General features: G+C 35.5%; 1 long non-coding RNA gene across 1 annotated transcript in view; it reads right to left on the bottom strand.

Moving 5' to 3' along the window:
* LOC308060574 overlaps positions 1-14813 on the bottom strand; it is a 47721-nt gene that overhangs the window by 13461 nt on the left and 19447 nt on the right. Inside the window, exon 2 of the long non-coding RNA XR_013926796.1 lies at positions 1-14813. This exon is cut by the window's left edge and continues 13461 nt beyond it. This is a non-coding gene — a long non-coding RNA (uncharacterized lncRNA).

The following is a 14813-nucleotide window of genomic DNA, read 5'->3' as shown; positions in this document are numbered from 1 at the left end:
CTCCTCACATTGTAGTATCAGATGAGCATGATTCATTAGCTTACTATCCAGAAGAAAAGCACCTTATCTCAAACCTTTGAGAATACTTCCAGAAAAGAAGAGAGAATTCACTGTCTTTCCTTGTATTCTTCTTACTGTCAGTCCAGAATGGTATCCTCTCTCCTTGCCTTTGCAGTCTAACTCCCACATATGCCTTCTTTTTCCAAACTATCCCTCTTCACATGATGCATTCCAATTGCACGTAGTGCTTTTCATACTTGTTTTTTAGAAGTTTTGGCAATATAGATATGACAAATATATGGATGCATTTTAAATGGCAAATATATGCATTTATATTTATATTTTAAGATGTACCAATAAAATGATCATGAACACAACTGTACTACTCTATTGCTTCGTTATCTTACCACACAACTTGCCACTAGTTTCTGTGTATCACTCCTTTGCTGGCACGGAGACATTCATTGCCTTGCTTCAGACCATAGAATGTAACTTCTCTCCAAGTAAGGCTGCCTGAAGAAATGGCCAGGATATCTCCTGTCTCATACACACAATGCCACCTTGTTTGGAAAGGTAAAGAGTTTAAATATAACCCAGGCCTCTTCCTTTTTCCTCAGTTTCAGAGAATTCATTCTAGACAATTTTACCTATAATTACTGGTACTGGAAGAAATTTCCAGGGTCGAGACCTCAGCAAAATGATGGACTGAGACTGTGTAAATGTATTTTAAGTATGCAACTTCTTAAAAACAAGTGTTTTTATTAATCTCTTTTCTTTAAACTTATAATACTTAGATCCCAGATGCACCAGAACTGAGGTCTACATTGCAAAACCCATCAAAAAATGTCCAAAACAGAGATGGAGATCTGGTGATTTTTTGGATGTAATTTTTCAGTATTCTTAAAATTTTGCTAGCAGAACATTTGAAAATTAATAATAGCACGTTTTCCTAAGAGAACTTAAAAGATAAAGACAAATAATTCTATCAGACATGGCAGTGTTAGATTTATGGTTGGACTTGATGATCTTAAGGGTCTTTTTCAACCTAAATGATTCTATGATTCTGTGACTTACTGATTAATTAAAATTTGTAGCTGCAATGACTAAACAGCTCAGTGCTGTCAGAAGAAGTAGAACAGTATTTTGTTTTCTGTTGGATTACTGAACTATATCAACTGTCATGGAGGAATTTAGGTGTGATAAAACCTCAAGGACAGAACTGCACCACGCAGTGACGTAAGTTTTAGATCTTCTTTCTAATCAGAATAGGTATAGCAGGGTAAATAACCATTTGTGTTTCCAAAGCCACTCCCACAGTGTATACAGATTACACACTCACGCTGAAGAAGGTCCCCGCTGCCCCAATCCAGCTGTGACTAGCACTGGGGATGCAGGGAACAGGACACTCACTCTAAGCAGCCAGCATGCCTGAGTCACAGTTGGCAAACAGGTTTCCGTGCATAAGAAACCCACCTCAGTCAGGCTCAGGACACTTCTGCATGGCATTGGTCTTCTGTGGACTTGCTCACCTACTAAGGGACTTATCCTTTAATGCTTTCTCACTTAGGTGGTCATGGTTGGCAGAAGATGTCAATTGCCTTACAGGTCACAACACCCCAGGCCAATCTCTTTGACTTTCTCCATATCTAAAGTCAAATAGGTGTTATTTTCTTGTTGCTAGTGGCTTCTGGCTCAACTCATAAACCCCACCACCCCCAAATATGTTGCTAATTGTAAAATGGTAACACTTCCTTCTCTATTTCCTTCCTGTGCATATCAGATCTAGGTATGCCTCCCCATGACAATTTTCTATGCTTTTTTTCTGCTTTCCCAGTCTACACCAGAGCTATCTAATGAGTTAGAGGTAGGCATATGTAGTCCAAGTCTCATTTATTTGAGTAGTGTCTTCATATTGGTGTCACCCTGTGACATGAATTCAGTATGGGATGTAAAAAACACCTGTAACCAACCTGGCAGCCACTAGAGATTCAACCAAGTATGAAGAATAGAGGAAATGGGCTGCCAGTTTTTGGTGGTGATTAATTATGTTGGTTCTAGCCAAAATGTATAACTTCACCTTATAAAAATCTGATTTGAAGAATCTGCTAGTTATCTCCTCTTCCCAGCTAGAGTTTTGCAGCATGACCACTAATGTTTTTAAGTCAGCCAGCACTCTGCTGACCTGGTATTTAATGTTCAGAAGCTTGCGAGGATTATAATAGGAGGGAAATTCAAGAAATTATAATTGTTGACAGTGGTTTCAACACAACCATTGATTAACTTTTGAATGCACACAGGCTAAGTTGCAAAATTAAGTTCTGGTATTAAAAAAAACAGTTTTAACTCGGAGGATCACTAATATGATATACTTAATACATAGCAAGTCTACTCTCCTCCTGACAACTTTCATAATCATAAGTTCCTCCCTGCACCTATTTTGTCACTACTCTTAACGACAGAGACTCATGGATCTATCAATACACTTTCCACCTTCTGACAAATATAAAATAAAAATTACTTGCTTTTACACAATCCCTTCTATTTTTCATAGGGGAAGAAAAATGAAAATAAAGTCTCAGACACTTTTTCCTTAAGACTGTAGTGCTTTGATATATATAAAAAAATAATATAGATTCCTAGTTGAGCTATCATCATATTTATTTATTAATCAGTGGCAAATATCCACTGTATGCTCTATGCTTGATTGGAGGCTGCACAGAAACTGCCTGAATACTTCTGAATTGGTGAATGAAAGTTACTGGATATTGTGTCTTATGCCTTTCTTGCAAGAATTCTGCCTCTGGACATACCTGGAGATGCACCATACTCATTAAATAGGAAAACTGAATGCATACGCACCTGCACCGCTACTTGCAAGCCTTCAGCCAAATTAGATGCTATTCCCAGCCATTAATTAAATAGCAGAAATTCTATATTTGGGACAAAAAAAAATCTGTGCCAGAGCATCTGTTCACTTGTCTTGAAATGCATGATTTGTATTTTCTAATACAGATTCCAGTACAATAATGTGAGAAATTGATTGTAGTCAAAAGCACAGTTGTACATCAAGGAAACATGCCATGTTGGATGAGCTCTTTGGCCATGTTGAAATAACTAGCAAAAAAATTGACAATATTCCACAGTGTAAGAATTTGAGTCATACCTGGTTTAAAGCCAGGAAAATATATGGGAAGGGAGGTGGTTCTTAAGTGAGAGAAGAGAAAGGAATTTTGAAAACTACGTGTTATATTAATGGCTGCTTCTCAACTAGCAATCTTCTGGTTTAGACATTCCGACAAAGGAGTTGGTGCATATCTCAGAATGAAATTGCAGTAAGCTTTCTGAGTTCTTGATGCTCTGTTCAGGGCATGCAGTAGGGGAGCATGAGAGGTCAGCATTTTTTATTACATTGGTTCTCCCTTTTGAGGAACAAAAAACATTAGTGTGAATGAGAGACATGGTACCTTGGTACTTAATTTCTTCTGTTTCCTCAACATTACATCCAGTAAACTCCCAGTTAAACCTTGAACTTCTGCTACCTTTCCAAGCTACTCTTCTTGTGTACCCTTCCATCAGAGCACAAGAAACTAAATAAAGCTGATTTCAATTTAATTCTCAGGACATGTATTTTTTCTTCAGTGAGAATTCTTTTTCCTGCACTGTGAAATGTCCTCCCACTGTTCAGTTCAGCCTTAGGGTTTGTCTGCTACTCAGAAATTGCTACAACCTTCCATGTAAGAATAGTTCTCAAATATAGATATATTTTAGATTTTATTAACAGAATTCCATAATCTAGAAATATTTTGTCTGTCTTTAATTATGTGAGGAAGTACAGAGTTTCCACAAGACAATTTAGCTGTGCAAGAGGAAGGAATCATCTACCCATTCATTATTACTTAAATTAACTGTTTGGTTTTCTAATTGAATGAGTCTTTGTGATTGCTAAGCACTCATAGACATTAAGCCTTCTTGGCTTCCAGTGAAGTCAGTACTTTGATCCGGAAATCCTGTCTGCACCAGCAAATTGCATGTAAGTTAAATCTCTGCATTGGCTTCAATGGATTCTGTATCAGTGCACAGGGAAGTAAACACAGCTGTAGCATGCCTAATAGCCTATGAGAAATTATTAAAAAATATTCTCTTGATATATTGAATATTCTTGAATATTGAATACATTTTGGACAAAAACTACCAAAATATAAATTACCAGCTTCGTTTTCTATGGAAAGGAGAATGTCAAAGTGGAATTTCAGCCAAGTACCACAATAGAGAGAGGAATGAAAACATAGAAAATTAAACAGGAAATTAAAATTAATGAGGTAACACTTTTCACATGTTCCAATGCATTTTTATATCTTATTTCTAAAGGGAGTGTAAGATAAAAAGCCCTCCAGGTTTATGCAACAGTAGGACATGGAACCTTGCTCTTGGCTTCAGTAGGTCCAGCCTAAAGACGTGTGCACACATTCACACACACACAGTCACTCACCCACAAAATGTCCTACTTGCTTAAATGAAGTTCCCTAGAGCTTTCTCTATGTAAGAGAAATCTTTTGCCTTAGCGCAGTGCCAGTCCATCATTTCCAGTCATAATGAGCTATTTTACTTTGTATCCTGTTGTTGAAACTTTTTTATGAGAATCTGCTCTTCCATATGGATAAGTATTTTATGTTTTTCATTATTCATTGGCTTAAAGGTCATTATCAATTCTAGTTATTTTGCCCATAGCTCTTTTTTGTTTTCATGCAACTTTCTAGCCATTCACTGACCTTTGAAAAACTTATGAAAGTTACGGTAATTTTTATCTGAATTCATAGCCTTTGAAGCATAACAGTCTTCCATCATACACTTATAACCTAGCCTTTAGGAACTGTGAATCAAACATATTCCTGTTTAAAACAATTTTAATGCAGAAATGCAACTATTAAAGAAGTGTGAACTAACTTAAACCTAGTTTGAGGCATTAACCTTCCCATTCATTCAGCCACTTTGACTGGATAAGTGCTGCCTTCTTTTTTTGCTACCTGTCAGTAGAAAAACATCCCATCAATATGCAAAAACTTGAAAAAAATAATTGATGTACTGTGCTAGTGGCAGAAACAATAGAGATTGCTCTGTCTGAATTCAAATTATTGAGTAGTTTCTATGTTACACTGCCCATTAATTTAAATTAGAACATTTTGTAATGCCAAATACATACCAGTATCAGCTTCAGCATTCTCAGTGTGTGATTTTGCTTATATATATACATATATATATATATATATATAGCTATAGCTGAGGATTTCTAATCACAGATACTGCATGTGTTAAAATGGTGTCATTTTAAAATTCTATTATATTGGCAGGTCTGCATTTAGCTGCTGTGGTGTAGGAGCAAGGCTGTAATCCAGACTGATTCACAACTGTCTTTTGTTTATGTATCAGAAGGGAAGTCAAAGCCAACAGCTAGTAAGTTAATAGTTTATGAATACCTCAGGCGATTAAAAAAAAAAAACCAAAACAAAACAACAAAACAAAACAAAACACCCCCCCCAAAAAAAAAAAAAAACAAAACCAAAACCAGCATCCTTTTTCTTCTTGCACCTGCTAAACCAGGTTTCACAGACTGTTACATCACAAAGTAGATTCTTACCCTTGTTTACTTGCTAAAAATGTGAAATAAATATATTGGCCAGAATGGGAGAGCTTACTTTACTGAAAATTTTAATCATGAAATGTATAGTGATTTGAGGTTCTCTTTCATCTCCTCTCTCTCTAATGTTGAATGCAAAGCTCTTTTGGGAAATCCAGCTGATCTACAGAAGATTATTTCAAGTAACAACAAAAATACCATATGTCACTTTCTGCTGTGCTGACAAAAGCAAATTCTACTTAGAAAGGCAAGGACCCTAAACAAAGGAAAAGCCAGCTACATGATCAGAGGGTTAGTGCAATTAAATTAATTTTATTCTGTTCTAATACAGTGCAGTATAGCACAAATCCACTTTTGACCTCCAGCAAATGGGAATACAGCTGCTGCCACCACAATTCTGAGTGTAAGAATGTTTTCTTACAGCAATTGCATCTATTTCGGTGGCTAGGTGGGACCATAGAGAAAAAGCAGGGTGGGGGGTGGGATATGGAACGACAGGACAGGATGACACCAAAACATGCTGTTTAGAATATTTCCTTTAGTCCAGAAGGATTTCTGAAATTTCCAGCCTGGGAAATATTACATGATCCCCATTAATATAATCCCCTTTTGCTCTCACCTCTTCTCATATCACAAGGGGATTGGGAAATTGGAAATATAAGATGAATCAAGTCACAGTCATACTTTTGTTATGGTGCTGACAATGCTTTTGACCTTCATGCATTGGCAGTTAGTTTATTTTCACCACCACTTACAGCTTTTGTTGTGAATAATTGTCAATGATATGTCAGTTCATAGTACATTTGGGGGAAATAAGCAAGTTTATTCCAATTGATTACCAATGGTAGAAAAAGGATACTGATAATTCAATTTTAAAATAAGATCATGAAAAAAAAAAATCATCCGTGGATACTCTTATGGCTTATAAAATCACAGCTAAATAGTTAGCTACCAGGCTAAGCAGAAATCAGAATCTTCATGAAGATATCACCTGCAAAGAGATCAATTTACATTTGCTTTTATTAATAATATTATAATAATCCTAAACCTGCCAATTCAGAGATTCTGGACTGAGAAAACTATGGGGTTTAGGAATTAGAAGGATAAAATGTTTTATATCCTCTCATTTTTACAGTTTGCCAACCGTGCCTTTTCTTGTGAATGCTTCCATTTTTTTCTATTTTTTCAGAGACTTACCCAGAAAAGCTAAAATCCAGAAAGAATTTGTTTTCCAATATTACTAGTACTGACCACATGAAGCAAACAAACAAAAAATACTGATTAAAATATCAAAAATTAATTTTCAGTTAAAGTTTTCAAAGCAAAGGAGAAATTATTCTTTTCAACCTACTTTACTAACTGCATTTCTGATTTGAATTTTGCCAATAAATATGCATCCATTTGTGGGTTGTTTTGTTTTGTTTTGTTTTGTTTTGTTTTCAACTGGGCACAGGCAGGTAAATGTAAAATATAAACCCATTTTGACTTCTATTTAATTTGCATGGAATCTTCAAGGAATGAGAAATCAAGTCTCTCCTTTTGTTTTCCATCATGGACAAGTATGAAACTGAGGGTGCAAAAAAAGTTTCTAACTCTGATAGCTTACATCTAAGTACTGGGGCTAGGAAAAGAGTGGGTGTAAAAGACCTATCTGACTCTAACTTGCAATTCATTCTCTACACTGTTTGACTTTACACTGCCTGGTAGGCATCTGCATGTGTACTGCTTTTGAATGGGATGGAGTTAATCTGCTTTATAGCAGGCAATATTGTGCTGTGTTTCAAATTTATGACCAAAACATTTTTAACTATTGCTGAGCAGGGCTGGCACAATGTCTCACTGTGCTCCCTCTGGGAGTGGGCAAGAAGCTGGGAGCAGACGCAGCCAGAAGAGCTGACACCAACTGACCAAAGGGATATTCCATGCCCTACAATATCATGGTAGTATTAGGGAGAGTTTTTCTAAAGAAAACATTGCTCATAGGTTGTCGGCATTGGTCTGCTGGTGGGATATGGTGAGTAATTTCTTTGGGTTTGGGTTGTTGTTTTTTTTTTTTGGTTTGGAGTGGGTGTGGGGGGGCTTGCCTGCTGTCTGAGGTTTACCCACCACTGTATATGCAAAACAATTAATCCTCCTCTGGGAAGGTCTTAAAAGTAGTCTGCAGTAAAACCAGCACAGTTTCCATCACATCATTTTAGACTTTTACAGACAAGGCAATATTAAGACTTTTCCTTTTTTTTTTTTTTTAATGTAAAAAAACGCCTTTATTTTCAGTTTGAAAGAATATGGTCACCCAAGCCACCATTTTACTCACAGCTGCCTGCAGCAAAGACAGGCTCACAAATCAGGTGTAATGACAAAGCTGTGGTAAAGTCAGTCAGATTGTGCTGGATCAGCCACACAGAAATACAATCTCAAAGCTGCTATGAGCAAGAACCATTCTTACCCTGAGAAAAGAAAGTTGTGATATAATATATATTAGATGGGAGCTCAAGGTAAATTGTAACTTAAAGGGGAAATTAGTTGTCTAAGCAATGTCTAGCACCCTCTCAAAGATACTCATGTGACCTGGTATAAATGACACAGGAAATAACAGGAAACATTACATCAAAGTGTGAGGTATAAACCAGATCATTTTAAAATGCTTTTAAAATGGCCTGAGACACTTGCTTTTTGGCATCCAAATGCCTTCCTGTGTTGCTCATTGCATTTAAAGTCCAGGATTTCCACTTCACCAGAAAGACCGAGGTAAGAAATGTTTTTTGCATGGATTTCCATTCTACATGTCTTTTTCCATGTAAGAATTAGGGAAAGAAGTGTGAGCTGGGAGCATATTATGCTCATTACATTCAAAGTACAATGTATTTCACCTTAGAGGATAAAGGGAACTGAAAATTACAATGTCATTCTTGAGGTTATACTCCACATGTACCTCCTCCATGAGGCTATGCTCTGTTTCTTCCATCAGAGCTTCCAGAAAAACTGTAAGTCAACACACAGGTTGAAAACATACACAGTCACAACTAACATTTCCACAGTCTCAGTAAGGTTCTGCTGCATTACTAATCCCATAAAGATTTTGTTATGTATTAATGAGTAACAAAGCACTTGACATACTTTTGGCAGGTTCTATTCTAAAGAAAAATCTTGAAGATAAATACTTAATTTATGTATTATTTACAATATCAAGTAGAAAGATTTGTAGTCATATACATTGCTACAGGATCAGGAAAAATATGTTTTTATTGTAATTTACATAAGTACATAGCCACTGTCTCAAGAAAACCTTAAAAAGAACACATAAAGTATTCATATTTTTACTTAAAATAACATTAAAAATGAATGCATCCTCATTATATTGGCTCATTAATATTTTCAATTTATTCATACTGTATTCTCCGTCTTATTTTTAGCTTAAATTTTATTACTTAATAATTTCATACCAAGCCTGAAGTTTCCTTTTCACCAATCTAAAACTTAATGTAGATGACAAGTAGATGGAGTTTAAAATATTTTTAATCAAACGTGACTCTCTCATGTTGTCCAGGCAGAGGGATACATTAAAATCTATAAATTCTTAGCATACTGGAATCGGATGTTTAACTGGGATTAATTCTAGATAAATCTCAACAAAGTGGGATTAATTCTAAATAAACCTCAACAAAGTGTAACAAATTTTACCATTTGTCAGACATAAGTCAGCACAGTATAGACATATAGTTCATGTAAATCAACTGGTGAATGATATGCTCATTCCCTGGAGCTGTGACATTTTATGACAGTTAGGTAAAACAATCTAAAAGCAATTATTCTTTGTAAGCAGCTCTGACATTTAGCTGAGCTGGAACATATGAAGTAAGGAAACAGGAAAAGTACGAGATTTGGGCCAGACCTTAAGGTTTCTTTAAAAAGTGAAAATGTCCCATATTCCACAGCAGAACCTCTTTCACATAGACACCCTGTGGAAGTATCCTTCATTTTCTTGCTCAGATTTTAATGATAGAAGATTCTTCTTAAGGCTTTGGCTCTTGCAGACTAAGAGCTAAATAGAAGTTCACTTGTAGAATGACACAGTATACCAGAATTTAGACAAGATTTATTTCATTTATGTTGAGAATACTCAACTTAAAATGTTTATTTTAAATAAATTATTAAAAAAAAAAACCAAACCAAACAACAAGGAAAATATGAAGACAAATATTTGCAAAGTATTGGTCAAAATGACATCAAACAGTATGTCTATCTTCCCTTTTAATTGCATGGCAATTCAGGGCTTCTGAAGTACTTTAGAATGCACAATTACTTCATTCAAATGCAGTATGAATAAATGTATTTCACATAATTGATTAAACATGTCCTAAACTGTTCTTAAACTTTTCATCTGCCATCAAATTTCCCCCAAGATTCTCTGAAAAGGAAGATGAATCTGTATAGATATTCTCTGACCTATTCTCTGATTTTAACATGAATTTAAATGCCATTCAAGAGAATTTGGTGCTTTGCAAACTCAGGATCATACAGGCGTGATACTATGATTTAAACACATTATATTTGATGTTATAAAACTTCTGTCATCTCACGTAGTTTAGGCCAAGATAATACTCTCCAAATGGGGTTTCAAATAAGTATACCTTTCTAATGTGTGTTGCATATAGGAAGTTATGCAAGGAAATTCTGACATACTTTGTGTGAACTAGCTCAAAGAAGAATATTCAATGCACGTTTAGCAATCCTTATTATCTAGCCCAGTCTCAGAAAGACTAGAATGTTTTAACCATCATATAATTAGCATCACAAATAGCCAGAAAGAAATTGGTTTGGACCTGAGAGCTGTATTTTCTGCGCTTGGGATGCTCACTTGGGGGTAGTTAGAATACCTTACTGTCTGGGACTGACAGAGTCTCAAGCCTATTCCTATTGTCAGGGCTTATACATTATATATCGTTCACAAGATGTACTAGGACATGTTCTTGTAACCTTGTATATTAACATCCTTTGTGTGGTAATATATATTTTAAATATACTTTAAAGGAACACTGATATTACAGTACATGCATTATTTGATATCTTTTAAAATGCATTGCTAGTTTTGTTTTGGTCTCCAGGATTAATTATTTTTTTCACTATACTTCATCAGTAAAAGCATACCTCCCTTTGCTAGCTATAGGCTAGTTGTTATTGCAACTTATTGGTTGTTATGTCATGCCAGCATTTCTTCCTTCTTTAGTTTCCCTTTTTGCCTGCAGCACTGATTTTCATAGGTGTGGTCTCCTGGATTTTCTGGTTTCATTTGATTTATTCTAACTGATTAATTTCCAGCTGTTTCCATATTTCATATGTCATTGGCATTTTTGATAGCTGCCTTCAGAGCTTACATTTTTAATTATTTTTCTTACTGATGCCTCTCTCCTAGATATTCGTATGCTTTTTCCCCCTTCCTTTTGCAAAAATTTAGAGAACATTTTAAATACAAATATTTTTAAATTATCTTTAGAACTTAGTTAAAACATAGAAAAAGGTTTAAGAGTTTTTTCCTTTCTCCCAAATCTCGATAATAATTTAAATTTTTGAAAATTTCCAACTCAGTCTATATGTGATCATTTTTATCTAATAGCTTCTAAATATCATATAAGGTTTTCCATATAGATTTCAGGTTAATTCTATAGGGGTTTTTTTTAGCTCACTTTCCCTTAAATTCACACCATAACAATGCAGAGAATGTTGAAATTGATGCTACAGTGAAATGCACTGTGGTGTTTTCCTAAGAGAGATAATTTAAAATTTGAATTAATATTTTAATGTTTTAAACCAGCATCTGGATCCCTATGAAAATCAAAATGAAGTCATTGGTATCAAAGAAATTTTCCTGATTTTCTGCAAGAATTTAGCTCTGGATTTGCATCAGTGTCTGGCCCTTATATTTTAGGAACTGGGCTGCAGTCTTCAACCATTGTTAAATCCAAAGCTACTCTATTGCCATAGAAACAAACCAAACCAAATCAAACAAAACCAAAAACAACAACAACAAAGAAACCTAGCAGTACTTTTAAAACATTACTGCTTACATCTGTTCTGAAAAAAACAGATGAGCCAGTGTTTGGAGTTATAACTAGCTGCTTGGAGTTACATTTCATATATATGCTACTTTTCCATGTGTTCACCTTTTACAGTGAACAAAAAGAACACTACTTTTCTTAATCTGCTGTACATTCTGGGCTAACAATGAGCTTTTCTATGGAGGGAAATAAGGTAGAAGGCGGCTTGAAATTTTGAATTCAAGGAAAAAAGTAAAATATGAAACTAATCAAAACAGAGGGGAAAAAAGACATAACAGTGGTTTCATAGTCTTCAAACACTCAAGCATTAAAAACCCACTTAGAATTATATACATATAGAGAGGGGAAAAAAAAAAAAAAAAAACAACCAAGAAAAAGAGTGTGGTCCTTTCAGTGTTTGAATCCTTCTTCTGCCTCTGTATTTAATGCTGCTACCCAAACAAGGCTGAATGGCCCAACAAGCCCCAACATCCAAGCTGAGTAAAACATTTCGGTTGACGTTTCACAAAATCTTTAAACAGGAATCACTTCTCACTGTCACTGGAAGGAACAGCAGAGGCGACCTCCATTTCCATAGATTGCACCAGCTCTGGTGCTCAGCTGATCCATTTTTCAGTTGTTTCAATGCTAGGAACTACTAGAAAGAGAGTTTAATAATTGTTTATTTTGGAATTGTTTAGCTGCATCATTTTTTTACTGCACAGTCAGATAAGCACAACAATCTGATATGGAAAGCCAATGGCAGAATAGAGGGAAGGGCAGTTTTCAGCAATTGCATCAGCTTAGCCGTCTCAGAGATACTTGTATTTCCACTCTTTCCCTGTTCCATGGAAGTAACAGCTTTAAATCCAGTCATGATGCAAAAGCTTATTGTGTATGCATCTCAACAGCTGAGTTATGAGAGGCAACGTTTTTCAATCTTCAACCTCCCCAGTTATCATGTCATTGTGTCAAACATAGTGTGGCCCTGCCTTTTACCCTGCTGCCACCTCTGCTGGTTCCTGTCAGGGTGAAGGCTAGCGGAGGGGGGGGGGGGGGAGTGGGAGGGGGGGGCTGTACTTACTTCTTGAATAATGATAATCATGCTAGTTAGAGCACTTAAATGAGTTCTTATGTCTGATCATCAGTAAAGAGAACCATATAAGAAGAATGCACTAAAAGTATGTTGGCAGATTAAGTGTAATAGGCCTATAGAAAGATAATATAAAAGATGAATTTTATGCAGGTCAAGTCTAAGGTTTTGATTGTGTCTCTACATTGTGAAATTGTAAAAGGGGAGATAAGTCCCTTCCCAACACTGCAGTGGGAGAATGTTAAGGCAATTTAAGCAATATTCTTCAGTTGCTCTGTCTTTGAATACAGGGTGAATCAAGCAATCAGTGGGAGTTTGGAATGAGTACACCTCTTTGCACAAAATCTGAATGAACAGGACACTTCAGATGCTTGAAATACGATCAAATGAGTGAGACTTATGGAGCTGTGATTCTACAGGCTTTTCTTGAAGGCAGCACTAGCTTAAGTGCACTTTGCACCAGACTTTCAATCTCACTTTTGTATCACCTTTGCTCCTGCATCTTCATAGCTATTCAAGAAACTGTTCAGTAAATAGGATCAAAAAAATCATAATGCTGAAAAATATCCCTGAATTTCTGGTTTTGCATCACTTTTTGACTAAATCTGGTTTGCTGGCACAACAAAATGATATATACTTAGTGGAAAGACTTTTTAATATAGTATCATAATCTCATAAAGATACTCCAAGACTTCAGTGGACTGGAATCTTGGTTTGGTTCTTCCTCTTCTTTCTCTAACCTGGGAAATTGTAAAATCTTACTCTGTTAGTATCACCATCACCTTTCCCTTGAATAAGACCTTCCCTCTCACTTTTGCTAAGATATAATTTATTTTTTCTTCATCGTTAGATTCCCTGAACAGGATGACAATTTGGAAGTTGGAGGACTTATGCAGGAGCCCAATTATACAAGTTTTTGAGTTTCCAAAATAAGCAGCTCTTTTCTAGCTCATTTGGGCCAACTTGTAAGGTTTGCAAAGCTCTCATTAGGACATGACTTCAATTTTCACCTCAATTACTGTTTGGCAATACTTCTTTCTCTCTTGTATATTTACATAAATTATAGAACCTTAGTTCAACAAAAATCTTTTGTTTCCCCCCTCCACCTCCCCCCATTAAGGGAGGGTCATGCTTGCAATTTTTCCTCCATGCTTTAAACTCAAAGGTTAAAATATGATGTCTAAATGGTGACAGAGAAGTCTCAATGAGGGAATTGGGGTCTTTGACCTCAATCTCTGCTGCTTGGAGTGGGAAAGGGAAGAATCATTCTGTGTTTGCTAGCTGAACTACAGTAACCTGCACCTGACAATTTAACCTGTTAGGTTTTGAGCATTTTCAGATCAGATAAAACCATCAAAGTCTGTATAAATAACACATTGCACTAAATGATCTCTCATTTAAAACTAAAATCACAAAAAAACCTGTTTAATTACAGAAGTAAGTATATACACTGTGAGAAATTACATATCAACTATATATTTAAATAATTTAATCTCTAACCTTCTAGATAAGTCTCATTTTATTTCCATATTAGATTTGGGTTTAGCTTGTATGTGGTCATAGGAGATCAGGCAGGGTAGTTATTGATATTAAAGGAGTAGGCAAGTGTAGAACATGGTGAGAGGATAAAATAATTATACAAAAGTCAACAGTGAAATAAAAGTAAAAACTGTTGACTTGAAAACCATTTTAAATCCCATTAAAAGTGTGGAAAGGGTTTGGCTTTTTTAATACTACAGTTCAGCAAAAATTAGGCTTTATTGTCTGAAGTGTAGTGGAAACACTGAAGCAAATTCATAACCCTAAACTAAGTTCTCTTACCAATATATTAAATTAAGTATATCTAGGAAACAAATTCCACATTTCATGCCTGATTTTGTTGCCTTACTTGTGAATCAGAAAAAGAAAAGACAGACATTTATTAATAACTACCTTTGCTTCCAAATACATTAAAATATATTCATAGAATCACAGAATCATAGAATGTTTTAGGCTGGAAGGGACTTTAAAGATCATCTAGGTCCAAGATCCCTGCCATGGGCAGGGACAC

The sequence above is a fragment of the Falco punctatus genome, assembly GCF_963210335.1.
Source record: "Falco punctatus genome assembly, chromosome: 3".
Taxonomy (NCBI): Eukaryota; Metazoa; Chordata; class Aves; order Falconiformes; family Falconidae; genus Falco; species Falco punctatus.
Note: the sequence above shows the minus strand (reverse complement) of the source record. Positions and strands in the feature narration are given on the sequence as shown.